Below are 14,368 nucleotides of genomic sequence, written 5' to 3'. Positions count from 1 at the left end.
AAACTCTTATATGAAGGAAAGCGCTCCCGAGGACACATGGGAATTATCGTCAAGCTAGTTTTCATCACGTTCATATGATTCGCGTTCGGTACTTTGGTAATTTGATATGTGGGTGGACCGGTGCTTGGGTGCTGTCCTTACTTGGAAAAACATCCCACTTATGATTAACCCCCATTGCAAGCATCCGCAACTACAACAAAAGTATTAAGGTAAACCTAACCATAGCATGAAACATATGGATCCAAATCAGCCCCTAACGAAGCAACACATAAACTAGGGTTTAAGCTTCTGTCTCTCTAGCAACCCATCATCTACTTATTACCTTCCAATGCCTCCCTCTAGGCCCAAACAATGGTGAAGTGTCCTGTAGTCAACGTTCACATAACACCACTAGAGGAGAGACAACATACATCTCATCAAAATATCGAATGAATACCAAATTCACATGACTGCTAATAGCAAGACTTCTCCCACGTCCTCAGGAACAAACGTCACTACTCACAAAGCATATTCATGTTCATAATCAGAGGGGTATTAATATGCATATAGGATCTGAACATATGATCTTCCACCAAATAAACCAACTAGCATCAACTACAAGGAGTTATCAACACTACTAGCAACCTACAGGTACCAATCCCAGACTTAGATACAAGAATTGGATACAAGAGATGAACTAGGGTTTGAGAGGAGATGGTGCTGGTGAAGATGTTGATGGATATTGGCCCTCTCCCAATGAGAGGAGCGTTGGTGATGACGATGGCGATGATTTCCCCCTCCCGAAGGGAAGTGTCCCCGGCAGAACAGCTCCACCGGAGCCCTAGATTGGTTCCGCCAAGGTTCCGCCTCGTGGCGGCGGAGTCTCGTCCCGAAAGCTTTCTTATGATTTTTTCCTCAACGAAAGACTCCATATAGCAGAAGATGGGCATCAGAGGGCCACCAGGGGGCCCATGAGGCAGGGGGCGTGCCCAGGGGGTAGGGCGTGCCCCCAACCCTTGTGGCTGGCGAGTGCCCCCCTCTGGTACTTCTTGCGCTCAGTATTTTTTAGGGACATTTACATCTGTGCCCCTAACTCGAACCCACTACTCAGTTTTGCCCCTAGTTTTTGGGTATGCTCAGTTTTGCCCCTCTGCCGTCAGTGCCACTTATAGAAATGCCCCTCTGCTCCGTTTCCGTCCAGTCAAGGTTGTTTGACCGCTAACTTGCCGTCAGTTTGACATATTTGCCCCTCTTTCTTACATGTGGGCCCTCTCTTACCTCTTCGCTTCACTCTCTCTCTCTGCCCTTTCTCTCGCTCGACCCTAACCCTAGCTCTCTCCCCCAAATCGCCTCCTCGCTCGAACCCTAGCGGCTTCGATCCCCACCATGGAAAACTCCAGATCAATGGCGGGCACGGTGGAGATTCAGTGGACCTGACTCTTTATGTGAGCTGTGCTGTGATTCGGAGCCAACCGCTGTGGATGGAGGTCGATGGTGGTTGTGGCGTCGGTGGCGGCCATGAAGGGAGCACAAATCCGAAGGGGTAAGTGCAGTACTTTCAGATCTAAAGCCTGCTATACGTATTGTAGTTCGATTTGATTCCTAGTGTTCATCTGCGTTCGTAGTGCTCATTTGGTTCGATTTTTTTTGTTTTTCATTGTCATTCGTAGGGTTGACTATATATGTTTGGATTGTAGAATGGAAACAACTATTCTAGTTCCTGCTGGTACAAAAGCAGGGAACACAGGATTTTCATTTACTTTGGTAGTGGAGAGCACACTGAAGTTTGTGCAGTTTAGATCTCATATCTGTGCTAAATACCCGTGGGGAATACATGATGCAATTGAATTCATGTACTGGGATATTGATAGTTCAGTTTGGGTCCCAGTCTAATGTGATGCTGAGTTAGAAAAAATGTTTAGAATTTATGCTAATTTCCCAGTCAAATTGGAAATCAATGTCATATGAAGAAAAAGAGGACTGACAGAGAGCAGTGGCAGAAAATCAAAATCTACTAGTTCTAGAGGTAGGAGCAGAATATCCAGGGGGAGAAAAACAAGTGTTAGCAGTCAGAAGAGAGCTTCAGATGCAGGAGAGAGCTCTATGCAGGTACCAGGAACACCATCAGAGCAAGTGCCTATTTATGCAGGTCCTACTCAGAGCAGAGATTCTGTTGATCCAAATATTGACGAGGGACTTCCTGATGACTGGCCTACAGATGATGAGGATGAAAGGCTTTTCCATCAGTTTGTTACAAAACACAAGGCCAAGAAGACAGATTGATGATGGGGATGAAGATTATATGCCACCACCAGAAGGAATGTTTGATGAGCCAGGTGAAGATGAGTTGGAGGAGGACCAGGACATGGGATATAGTGAGGATTCTGATGATGAAAGGCCAGATGTGCAGTACAACAGAGATGATCCTTTTTTAAAAGAAGGAACTATATTTTCCAGTGCTTTAGACTGTAGGAATGAACTAGCTACATTTTCAATTAAAACTCAGAGTGAGTATGTAGTAGACAAGAGTGATCCTACCAGGTTGACTGTTCATTGTGCTTATAAGAGGAGTAGATGGAGGATGCATGCCTCCTTAATGAGAAATAGCTCATTGTTTCAGGTACAAACAGTAGGTGTATATGTAGTTACATTGCAAATATTTTACAGTTATTTGTTGCAGCAAGTATGTCTGACATGTAATTGAACTTTCAATATTGCAGGTCAAAGTGAACCAGTCTGCACATACTTGTCCAAGTGTAAGCAGAAGGAAAAGACTGAAGTTAGCTAAGTGCAGATGGGTTGCTGATGTAGTGAAGCATTGGGTTTTAGAGGATTCAGAGGTTGGAATTACAGAGTTGAAAAAGAACCTGAAGAAAAAATATGGCCTGCAAGTCCCATACATGAGAGTGTTCTATGGAAAGCAGATGGCACTGGACAACATTTATGGTAAGTGGACTGACTCATTTCAATTGTTGTACACTTACAAGGCAGAAGTTGAGAAAGCATCTCCTAGAAGTGTAGTTAACATTGACAAGCACACTGTAGAGTACAAAATAGCTGGAAGAACTAGATAAAAAGAGTGCTTTAGAAGAGTGTTTGTTTCTTTCAAAGCATGCTAGCAGGGTTTTTTAGATGGATGTAGGCCCTATCTTGCAGTAGATGGCACAACACTCAATGGTAGATATAAAGGCCAACTTGTGAGTGCATGTGCAGTGGATGCTTGCAACTGGATCTTCCCAGTAGTAGTAGGAGTTGTTGAGTCTGAAAATACAGATAGTTGGACATGGTTTTTCCAGAATTTAAAAGAACTAATAGGACATCCACCAGGTCTTGTCATCCACACAGATGCATGCAAAGGACTAGAAACTGTTGTTGAAGATGTATTCACAGGAGTTGAGCACAGGTAATGCATGAGGCATTTGGCAGCTAATTTCTCCAAAAAATTTAGAGGAAAATTTTTTTGATGATAATTTGTGGCCCTGTTCATTGACATATAGCATGAAAAAACACAATTATCATCTTAGACAGCTATACAGCAAACCTGGTGTGAAAGAGTACCTAGAAGAGCATCATAGCAAACTATGGGCCAGGGCCTTGTTCAATGAAATATGCAAAGTTGATTATGTCAATAACAATTTAGCTGAGTCATTCAATTCCAAAATTAAGAAGTGGAAGGGGATACACATTGTGGACTTGCTTGACAAAATTAGGCAGTTCATAATGGAAAAGTTTGACTTGAGACAGCAGATTGCAGCTGGGACATACAATGGGCACATCATAATCCCAAAAATCATGATTATGCTTCATGCAAAATCAAAAGACCTTGATATGTCCATAGTGAAAAGAAGCACATTTGAGGCAGAGATTACTGGAATTGACAAGGAAAAAAGAGAGTGGAGATATCCTGTTAATTTGCAAACACATACTTGTAGTTGTAGAAAGTGGCAACTAACAGGACAACCATGCATACATGCATTGTACTTTATCACTTCAATGAGAGGTCCAGTTAGTGACATTGATCAGTATGTTCATGAGTATTTCTCTGTGGCAAAATTCAAGGCTACTTATGCTGATAATCTGCCACTTCTGGAGGGCAAGCAACAATGGGATGTTGTAGACCCATGATTTAAATTGAGTGCTCCATTGCAAAATAGGCCACCTGGTAGACCTAGGAAGACAAGAATTAGGGCTAAATCAGAGGGAAAAGGACTTGGAGGAAGAAAGAATAAGTGTTCAAGATGTGGGAAACATGGGCACAAAGGCAGCCACTGCAAAGAGTCCATTGACCCTGCATTTGGAGAGGAAGAACATTGGGGTGCTGATAATGCTGATGATGAACCTCTGGCTAAAAATGATGAAGCAACTGATGTTGCTACTGATGCAACAACTGCTACTAATGAAACTATGGCATATGCTGCTACTGATGATGTAAATGCAAATGCAAGTGTTGGAGATGATGCAAATGCAGATGCAAATGCAAGTGCTGGAGATGCTGCTAATACAAATGCAACTTCTGCATATGCAACAACAGTCAGTAGTGTAGTCAGGTACTTTTTTGGTTTATTTTTGAAGTTATTTCCTAACTTCTTCAATGTTTTCTAACTGACCTCTCCCATTTATTTGTGACTTTGCAGCCCAAGAAAGAACTACAAAAGACCAGCTGAGAGGGGGCAGTCACCACTTAAGAAGTTCAAAATTGCAGAAGAGGAGATTATAGGTTCTGTCACTGGAAGCAATAATCCTACCAGTTCTTCTACTCCAAACAAGGCTGTGAGCAAAAAGCACCAGGAGGAGTTCTAGGCTCTCTTCAAACCCAGCTTGCAATACCAGGAGAAAGAAGAACAAGTAGATGTGGTAGTACTTGTAATGCTGTGAAAATTTGTTGTGGGTGTGAAAACTGTAAGGTCATGTACTAGATTTGAAGTTTGTTGTGGCACAATGTTGTGAACTCTCTTATGTCTCAATGTGATCATGTCCTATGTTTGGTCCAGCTGCTAGTGTGCCCATCTAACTGTCATTTTTGTCACATTACTACTGCACTATCAAGTTTTGTCACATTACTACTGCACTGTCAAGTTTTGTCACATTACTACTGCACTGTCAAGTTTTGTCACATTACTACTGCACTGTCAAGTTTTGTCACATTACTACATTGCTACAAAATGGAACACAATATACTCAAAATAGCAAACTCATTTCCAGTTAAAACTTGTCACATTACACCAGATGAAACTCATTTCCAATGTGCTCTAATTAAGATAGCTCGCACAACAATACATTACATTTCATTACAGACCATAATCCAGCTACTATGGATTCTGAAACCACTCATAAAAAACTGATGCCAAAATGCTAATGCAAATTACTATGAGAAATCCCCATGTTTGTATAAGTTCATTTCTCTTCTTGATCTTCAGCTTGCGTTTCTTGTTCTTCTCTGTTAAGTACATCAACCTCCTCTCCAAATGATGGGACTTTAGCCAGCTTTTCTCCAATCCAGCATGAAGTTCCTCGAATGCACGAGAAACACAATCTGTGGGGGGGGGGCATCAATCCAAACTACCCAGACGCATTCATCAGGGAGCTGCAGAATTATATCTTACATTATACAACAAAAAATTGGCAAATAATGAAAGCAAAATGAGAGGACAGATAGAGTGGGAATGAGAGTTAATCCCTTACATCTAGGGGGCAGCCTAAGAATCTTCTTCCCGTGCTTGCACCTCCCCAGGCGACGTGACGAGCGGGGATGAGACCGTGCCCTGCGCACCGCCGCGTCGTGCTTATCTCCAGCCCAGAGAATGACGGATGGGGGAGGTAGAACTCGGATTGAAACTGAACAATCCCAACACCATCGACCTAAACGCAGGAAATCCCCAATCTAATGAACCCTAATTGGGACAGAAATCCCCCCAGATCGATCCACCGACGAGCCACACTTACCTCGCAAGCCACCGACGAGCTCGACGTGGACATGCCGCCGCCCTCCAAATCGACCCACCATCGGCCTCTGAATCCTGTTGCGGTCGATCTATCCCCTCTCCAAATCGAGTCGTCGAGAGGTTGAAGAAGAGCAGAGAGAGAGAGTGAAGCGAAGAGGTAAGAGAGGGCCCACATGTAAGAAAGAGGGGCAAATATGTCAAACTGACGGCAAGTTAGCGGTCAAACAGCCTTGACTGGACGGAAACGAAGCCGAGGGGCATTTCCATAAGTGGCACTGACGGCAGAGGGGCAAAACTGAGCATACCCGAAAACTAGGGGCAAAACTGAGTAGTGGGTTCGAGTTAGGGGCAGAACTGGAATTGGCCCTATTTTTTATATATTCTGGAAATAACTTCCGTGAAGTTTCAGGACTTTTGGAGCTGTGCAGAATAGGTCTCTAATATTTGCTCCTTTTCCAGCCCAGAATCCCAGCTGTCGGCATTCTCCCTCTTTATGTAAACCTTGTAAAATAAGAGAGAATAGACATAAGTATTGTGACATAATGTGTAGTAACAGCCCATAATGCAATAAATATCGATATAAAAGCATGATGCAAAATGGACGTATCAACTCCCCCAAGCTTAGACCTCGCTTGTCCTCAAGCGAAAGCCGAAATCAAAAAATGTGTCCACATGTTTAGAGATACAGGTGTCGATAAAAATAAAATACGGACATGAGGGCATCATGATCATTCTTAGAACAACAACTTATATAATTATTGTCATGTGATCTCTTATTCTAGAGTAACAATTCAATCACAATTTCAAGTATGAATCATAAACTTCATTGAAAACTAACAAACCATAATCTCATTCATTGAAGCAATTGCAATTTATCATAACATAGGAAAGAGTCAATATAAGAGCTTTTCAGCAAGTCCACATACTCAACTATTATATAGTCTTTCACAATTGCTAACACTCACGCAATACTTATGGGTATGGAGTTCTAATCGGACACAGAGAAAGAAGGGGTTTATAGTTTTGCCTCCCAACGTTTTACCTCAAGGGTAATGTCAACAATAATAGTTCATGAAAACTCACATCCAATTAGCCATATATACCAGGATCTTTCCAACATATTGTGCTTGCCAAAACATAAAATGTAAAAAGGAAAGGTGAAGATCACCATGACTCTTATGTAAGGTGGGAGATAAAAGTAAAAGATAGGCCCTTCACAGAGGGAAGCAGAGGTTGTCATGCGCTTTTATGGTTGGATGCACAAAATCTTAATGCGAAAGAACGTCACTTTATATTGCCACTTGTGATATGGACCTTTATTATGCAGTCTGTCGCTTTTATTTCTTCCACATCACAATATCGTATAAAGCTTATTTTCTCCCACACTAATAAGTCATACATATTTAGAGAGCAATTTTTATTGCTTGCACCGATGAAAACTTACTTGAAGGATCTTACTCAATCCATAGGTAGATATGGTGGACTCTCATGGCAGAACTGGGTTTAATGGTATTTGGAAGCACAAGTAGTATCTCTACTTGGTGCAAAGAATTTGGCTAGCATGAGGGGGAAAGGCAAGCTCAATCATGTTGGATGATCCATGACAATATAATTTATCTCAGATGTAAGAAAACATAACCCATTATGCTGTCTTCCTTGTCCAACATCAACTCTTTAGCAAGTCATATTTTAATGAGTGCTCACAATCATAAAAGATGTCCAAGATAGTGTATTTATATGTGAAGACCTATCTTTCTTTATTACTTCCTATTAATTGCAACAATGACCAAAACTATGTTTGTCAACTCTCAATAATTTTTAATCATCATACTCTTTATATGTGAGCTCATTACTCTCCATAAGATCCATATGATCTCTTTTATTTCCTTTTATTCTTTCTCTTTTATTTTATTCACTCAAGATCATGGCAAAATAATCAAACCCTTGACTCAACACTAATCTTTATTATATAGCTCACGGACTCGATTACATAAAGGGATCATAAAGCAAAACTCACAACTAGATCATACTAAAACTTTATTATACTAGATCAAGATATTATCAAAATGATCGAACTAAGAAAAACGGTAAAGATAAAAGTGATGGTGATACGATACCGGGGCACCTCCCCCAAACGTGGTTGTTGCCTAGGGGAGTGCCCATACCCATGTGATTATATCTCTTTCTTCGGAGGTGGTGATGATATTCTTGGCGATGATGCCCCTAAGGATACGATTCTCCTCCTCGAGCTTATTGACTTGCTGCTTGAGGTCCATTATTTCCTTATGAAGCTCTCCTGTTGCATAGCTGCGGGAGAACAAGTGACACTCTTCTTCATATTTTCATAAGAAAGAAATCTAAAATTGGAAGGGATAACCGAGTTTGGAATAGTCGAGCTTTGTAGTTCCCCCATAGTGAATCCACCTCGGAAGCGAGAAGTGACTTCTTGATCCTTCGTTGCTGGCCCAAAGTGGTCAGCATCGCTGTTTGTACTTGATCTTGATGCCGGATGACACACCCGGCTCTCCCCGACTGACTCTTGAGAGGACATCTTGCTCTAATCTGCAGCAGCAACAGCTCGAAACACAAACAGAGGACAATTGCGTGATAGAGGAGTCAAAACCTTTGGGAGATTATATAATGAATTTTTACTGACCAAAATATTTAACGTGCAAGAAAACAGAGTCTGGAGAGCGCACGAGGTGCTCACGAGGCAGGGGGCGCGCCCAGGGGGGTAGGGTGCGCCCTCCACCCTCGTTGAGCCCTCGTGTCCTTCCCGGACTGCTTCTTATTTTTCTATTTTTCTAAATATTCCAAAACGGAGAAAAAATGCCATTAGAACTGTTTTGGAGTCGGTTTACTTACCGTACCACATACCTATTCCTTTTCGGAGTATGAAGCATTCTGGAAAGTGTCCCTTATGTATTCCTCCGGGGTTACGGTTTCAATAACATTGGTTTCAACATTTATAGGATTACCTGAGATATAATGTTTGATTCTTTGACCTTTCACCACCTTCGGATTTGTGCCTTCGAAGTTGTTGATTTTTATGGCAACGGAACGATAGACCTCCTCGATAACGTAAGGACCTTCCCATTTAGAGAGAAGTTTTCCTGCAAAAAATCTTAAACGAGAGTTGTATAGAAATACATAATCACCTACATTAAGCTCACGCTTTTGTATCCTTTTGTCATGCCATCTTTTAACTTTTTCTTTAAACAATTTGGCATTCTCATAGGCTTGGGTTCTCCATTCATCAAGTGAGCTAATGTCAAATAACCTTTTCTCACCGGCAAGTTTGAAATCATAATTGAGCTCTTTAATAGCCCGATAAGCCTTATGTTCAAGTTCAAGAGGTAAGTGACATGCTTTTCCATAAACCATTTTATACAGAGACATACCCATAGGATTTTTATATGCAGTTCTATAGGCCCATAATGCATCATCAAGTTTCTTGGACCAATTCTTTCTAGATCTATTAACAGTCTTTTGCAAAATTAATTTGAGTTCTCTATTACTCAATTCTACTTGACCACTAGACTGTGGGTGATAAGGAGATGCAATTCTATGATTAACATCATACTTAGCAAGCATTTTACAGAAAGCACCATGAATAAAATGTGAACCACCATCAGTCATTAAATATCTAGGGACCCCAAACCTCGAAAAAATAACTTCTTTAAGCATCTTAATAGAGGTGTTATGATCAGCACTACTAGTTGGAATAGCTTCTACCCACTTAGTAACGTAATCAACAGCAACTAAAATATGTGTATATCCGTTAGAGGCAGGAAAAGGTCCCATATAATCAAAGCCCCAAACATCAAACCGTTCAAGAAAAACTGAATAATTCATAGGCATTTCTTGACATCTACTAATATTACTAATTCTTTGACATTCATCACAAGATAAGAAAACTTACGGGCATCCTTAAAGAGAGTAGGCCTATGAAAACCGGATTGCAATACCTTATGTGCAGTTCTATCTCCAGCGTGGTGTCCTCCATAAGCTTCGGAGTGACACTTGCGTAGGATCTGTTCCTATTCATGCTCAGGTACACAACGTCTAATAACATCATCTACTCCTTCTATATAGAGATGTGGGTCATCCCGAAAGTAATGTCTTAAATCATAGAAACATTTTTTCTTTTGCTGGTATGTGAAACTAGGTGGTATAAATTTAGCAACAATGTAATTAGCATAATCAGCATACCATGGAGCAATATGATAAGCGTTTATGGCATTTAATTGTTCATCAGGAAAGCTATCATCAATAGGTAGTGGGTCATCAAGAACATTTTCTAACCTAGACAAGTTATCTGCAACGGGGTTCTCAGCTCCCTTTCTATTAATAATATGCAAATCAAATTCTTGTAGCAAGGGAACCCATCTAATAAGTCTAGGTTTAGCATCTTTCTTTTCCATAAGATATTTAATAGCAGCATGATCCGTGTGAATAGTTACTTTAGAATCAACAATATAAGGTCTGAACTTATCACAAGCAAATACAACTGCTAAGAATTCTTTTTCAGTAGTAGCATAATTTCTCTGGGCATTGTCTAGAGTTTTACTAGCATATTGAATAACATTTAATCTCTTATCAACTCTTTGCCCTAGAACATCACCTACAGCATAATCACTAGCATCACACATAATTTCAAAAGGTAAATTCCAATCAGGCGGCTGAACAAAAGGTGCAGAGATCAATGCTTTCTTAAGTATTTCAAATGCTTCTACACAATCATCACCAAAGACGAGTGGTATATCTTTTTGTAATAAATTAGTCAGAGGCCTAGAAATTTTTAAGAAGTCCTTAATGAACCTCCTATAAAAGCCGACATGACCAAGGTAACTTCTTATACCTTTGATGTCCTTGGGACACAACATCTTTTCAATAGCATCAACTTTAGCTTTATAAACTTCAATGTCCCTTTCAGAAATTTTATGCCCCAAGACAATACCTTCATTAACCATAAAGTGGCACTTCTCCCAATTCAAGACAAGGTTAGTTTCTTCACATCTCTGCAAAACTCGATCAAGGCTTCTTAAGCAATCATCAAAAGAGGATCCATATACGAAGAAATCGTCCATGAAAACCTCACAAATCTTTTCAAAAAAATCAGAGTATATAGCCATCATGTATCTTTGAAAGGTAGCAGGTGCATTACATAAACCAAAAGGCATACATATATAAGCAAAAGTACCAAAAGGCAAGTAAAAGTGGTCTTTGATTGATCATCAACTGACACAGGTATTTGAGAGAAACCAGAATAACCATCTAGAAAGCAAAAATGTGTATGTTTGGATAATCTTTCTAGCATTTGATCAATGAAAGGTAAGGGGTAATGATCTTTTTAGTAGCCTTTTTTAATTTGCGGAAATCAATTACCATCCTATAACCTGTAATAATTCTCCGCGGAACCAATTCAAGAGTTTATCCAACAACAGCATGGTGCTTCTTCAGAGTTTTCAATAGTTCTTCGTCATCCTTCTCTGAAAGTTTAGCACTAATAATAACAGGATATATCTTCTTTTCATCAAGATAAGCGTATTTAAGAGTATCCGGCAATGGTTTAAGCTCAAACACGGGATCACCCTTGGGTGGAGGAGGATCCCCTAAGATTTCAACAGGCAAGTTGTGTTCTAGAATAGGTCCCTGTTTAAAGAACACTTCATCTATTTCCCTTCTTTCATTCATAAACATATCATTTTCATGGTCTAGCAAATATTGTTCTAAAGGATCACTAGGAGGAACGACAATAGAACCAAGACCAATAATTTCATCTTTACTAGGCAGTTCCTCTTCACGGTGTTGTCTACCAAATTTAGAGAAGTTGAACTTATGAGACATATCACCTAAACCGATAGTAATAACATCCTTTTCGCAGTCTATCCTAGCATTAACAGTGTTTAAGAAGGGTCTACCAAATATAATGGGACAAAAGTTATCTTGTTGGGAACCAAGAACAAGAAAATCAGCAGGATATTTAGTTTTCCCACACAAGACTTCAACATATCTAACAATCCCAATTGGTGAAATAGTATCTCTATTGGCAAGTTAAATTGTGACATCAATATCTTCTAACTCAGCAGGGGCAATATCATGCATACTTTCTTTGTATAAGTCAATAGGTATTGCACTAGCACTAGCACCCATATCACACAAGCCATGATAACAATGATCTCCTATTTTAACAGAAATAACATGCATGCCTACCACAGGTCTATGTTTATCTTTAGCACAAGGTTTAGCAATTCTAGCAGTTTCATCACAGAAATAAATAACATGCCCATCAATATTATCAGCCAAGAGATCCTTAACAATAGCAATATTAGGTTCAACTTTAACTTTCTCAGGAGGTGTATAGGTTCTAATATTTCTTTTACGAACCACAGTTGAAGCTTTAGCATGATCTTTTATCATAACAGGAAAAGGTGGTTTCTCAACGTAAGTAGTAGGAATAATAGGATCATTATAAGTGATAGTATTTTCTTCAAGTTTAATAAGTGCAGCTACTTTTACTTCTATGGGAGGATGATATTTAAACCACTTCTCCTTAGGGAGATCAACATGAGTAGCAAAAGATTCATAGAAAGAAGCTACTATCTCAGAGTCAAGTCCATATTTAGTTCTAAATTTACGGAAAACATCGGTATCCATAAAAGATTTAACACAATCAAACTTAGGTGTCATACCTGACTCCTTACCTTCGTCGAGATCCCAATCTTCAGAGTTGCATTTAATTCTTTCCAATAAATCCCATTTGAATTCAATAGTCTTCATCATAAAAGAGCCAGCACAAGAAGTATCGAGCATGGTGCGATTGTTGTTAGAAAGTCGAGCATAATTTTTTTGAATAATCATTTCTCTTGAGAGCTCATGATTGGGGCATGAATATAACATTGATTTAAGCCTCCCCCAAGCTTGAGCGACGCTTTCTCCTTCGCGAGGCCAAAAATTGTATATATAATTACGATCACGATGAACAAGATGCATAGGATAAAACTTTTGATGAAATTCCAATTTCAATCGTTTGTAGTTCCATGATCCCATACCATGTCAATGCATCTCCCTTCAAAGTTAAAGGGAAGACCTTCTTCTTGATAACATCATCGGGCATACCTGCAAGCTTAAATAATCCACGAACTTCATCCACATATATTAGGTGCTCATCAGGATGTAATGTTCCATCTCCTGCAAAAGGATTAGCTAGCAGTTTTTCTTTCATACCCGAAGGAATTTCAAAGTAGAAATTTTCATTTTTAGTAGGTTCAGCAGGTTGAGTAGGTTGAGGAGCAACTCTTTGCTCTACTGGTCGAGGTGAAGATACCTCGAACAAGCCCCTGAGAGGATTACTTTCCATAGTAACAAGTGACAGTAAATTTCAGCACACTATATAAATTTTTCCTTACCAAACTCCACCTACCAAAGGCGTTTCACTCCCCGGCAACGGCACCAGAAAAGAGTCTTGGTGACCCACAAGTATAGGGGATCTATCGTAGTCCTTTCGATAAGTAAGAGTGTCGAACCCAACGAGGAGCAGAAGGAAATGATAAGCGGTTTTCAGCAAGGTATTCTCTGCAAGCATTGAAATTATCGGTAACAAATAGTTTTGTAATAAGGTAATTGGTAACGAGTAGCAAGTAATAAAAGTAAATAAGGTGCAGCAAGATGGCCCAATCCTTTTTGTAGCAAAGGACAAGCCTGGACAAACTCTTATATGAAGGAAAGTGCTCAAGAGGACACATGGGAATTATCGTCAAGCTAGTTTTCATCACGTTCATATTATTCACGTTCGGTACTTTGATAATTTGATATGTGGGTGGACCGGTGCTTGGGTGCTGTCCGTACTTGGACAAACATCCCACTTATGATTAACCCCCATTGCAAGCATCACTACTAGGGAAAAGCCTAGCAGTAGCGCGGGTTTTGGGTGTATCAGTAGCGCAGGCGCCCGCGCTACTGATACGGCGCCACAGCTAACTTGTAGCAGTAGCGCATGTTGACACGCGCTACTGCTATACATGGTTAGCTGTAGCGTGCGTTGCAGGACAACACTACTGCTAATTATCTGTAGCGGGTCTTATACCCCACGCTACTACTATTACTTTCAAAAGCAAAAAAATATCTCGATCCCGTGCGTGTTGTCAATGGCAGCAGTTGTTCGATTTCAGCGATGGTTGGGGTCGCCGGAGGCATGAACGAGCAGCGGCAGACCAGATCCGGCGGTGGCTATTGGAGGAGGGCCTGTTTCCATGGAAGAGCAAGGGAGGGGCGTGGGGCTCCTCTTCTCGACCATGCCAGATATGGTCGTCCATGGCGACTACCTGCACGGGCATGGACATGGGATTGTGAGTCAAACCAGAGGGAGAGAGAGAGAGAAAAAGAAAACCGAGGGAGAGAGGAAGGAGATGGAGGGAGTAGCGGGGCTGGTCACCGGTGGTTAG

The sequence above is a fragment of the Triticum urartu genome, chromosome 6, assembly GCF_003073215.2.
Source record: "Triticum urartu cultivar G1812 chromosome 6, Tu2.1, whole genome shotgun sequence".
NCBI classification, from domain to species: Eukaryota; Viridiplantae; Streptophyta; class Magnoliopsida; order Poales; family Poaceae; genus Triticum; species Triticum urartu.
Note: the sequence above shows the minus strand (reverse complement) of the source record.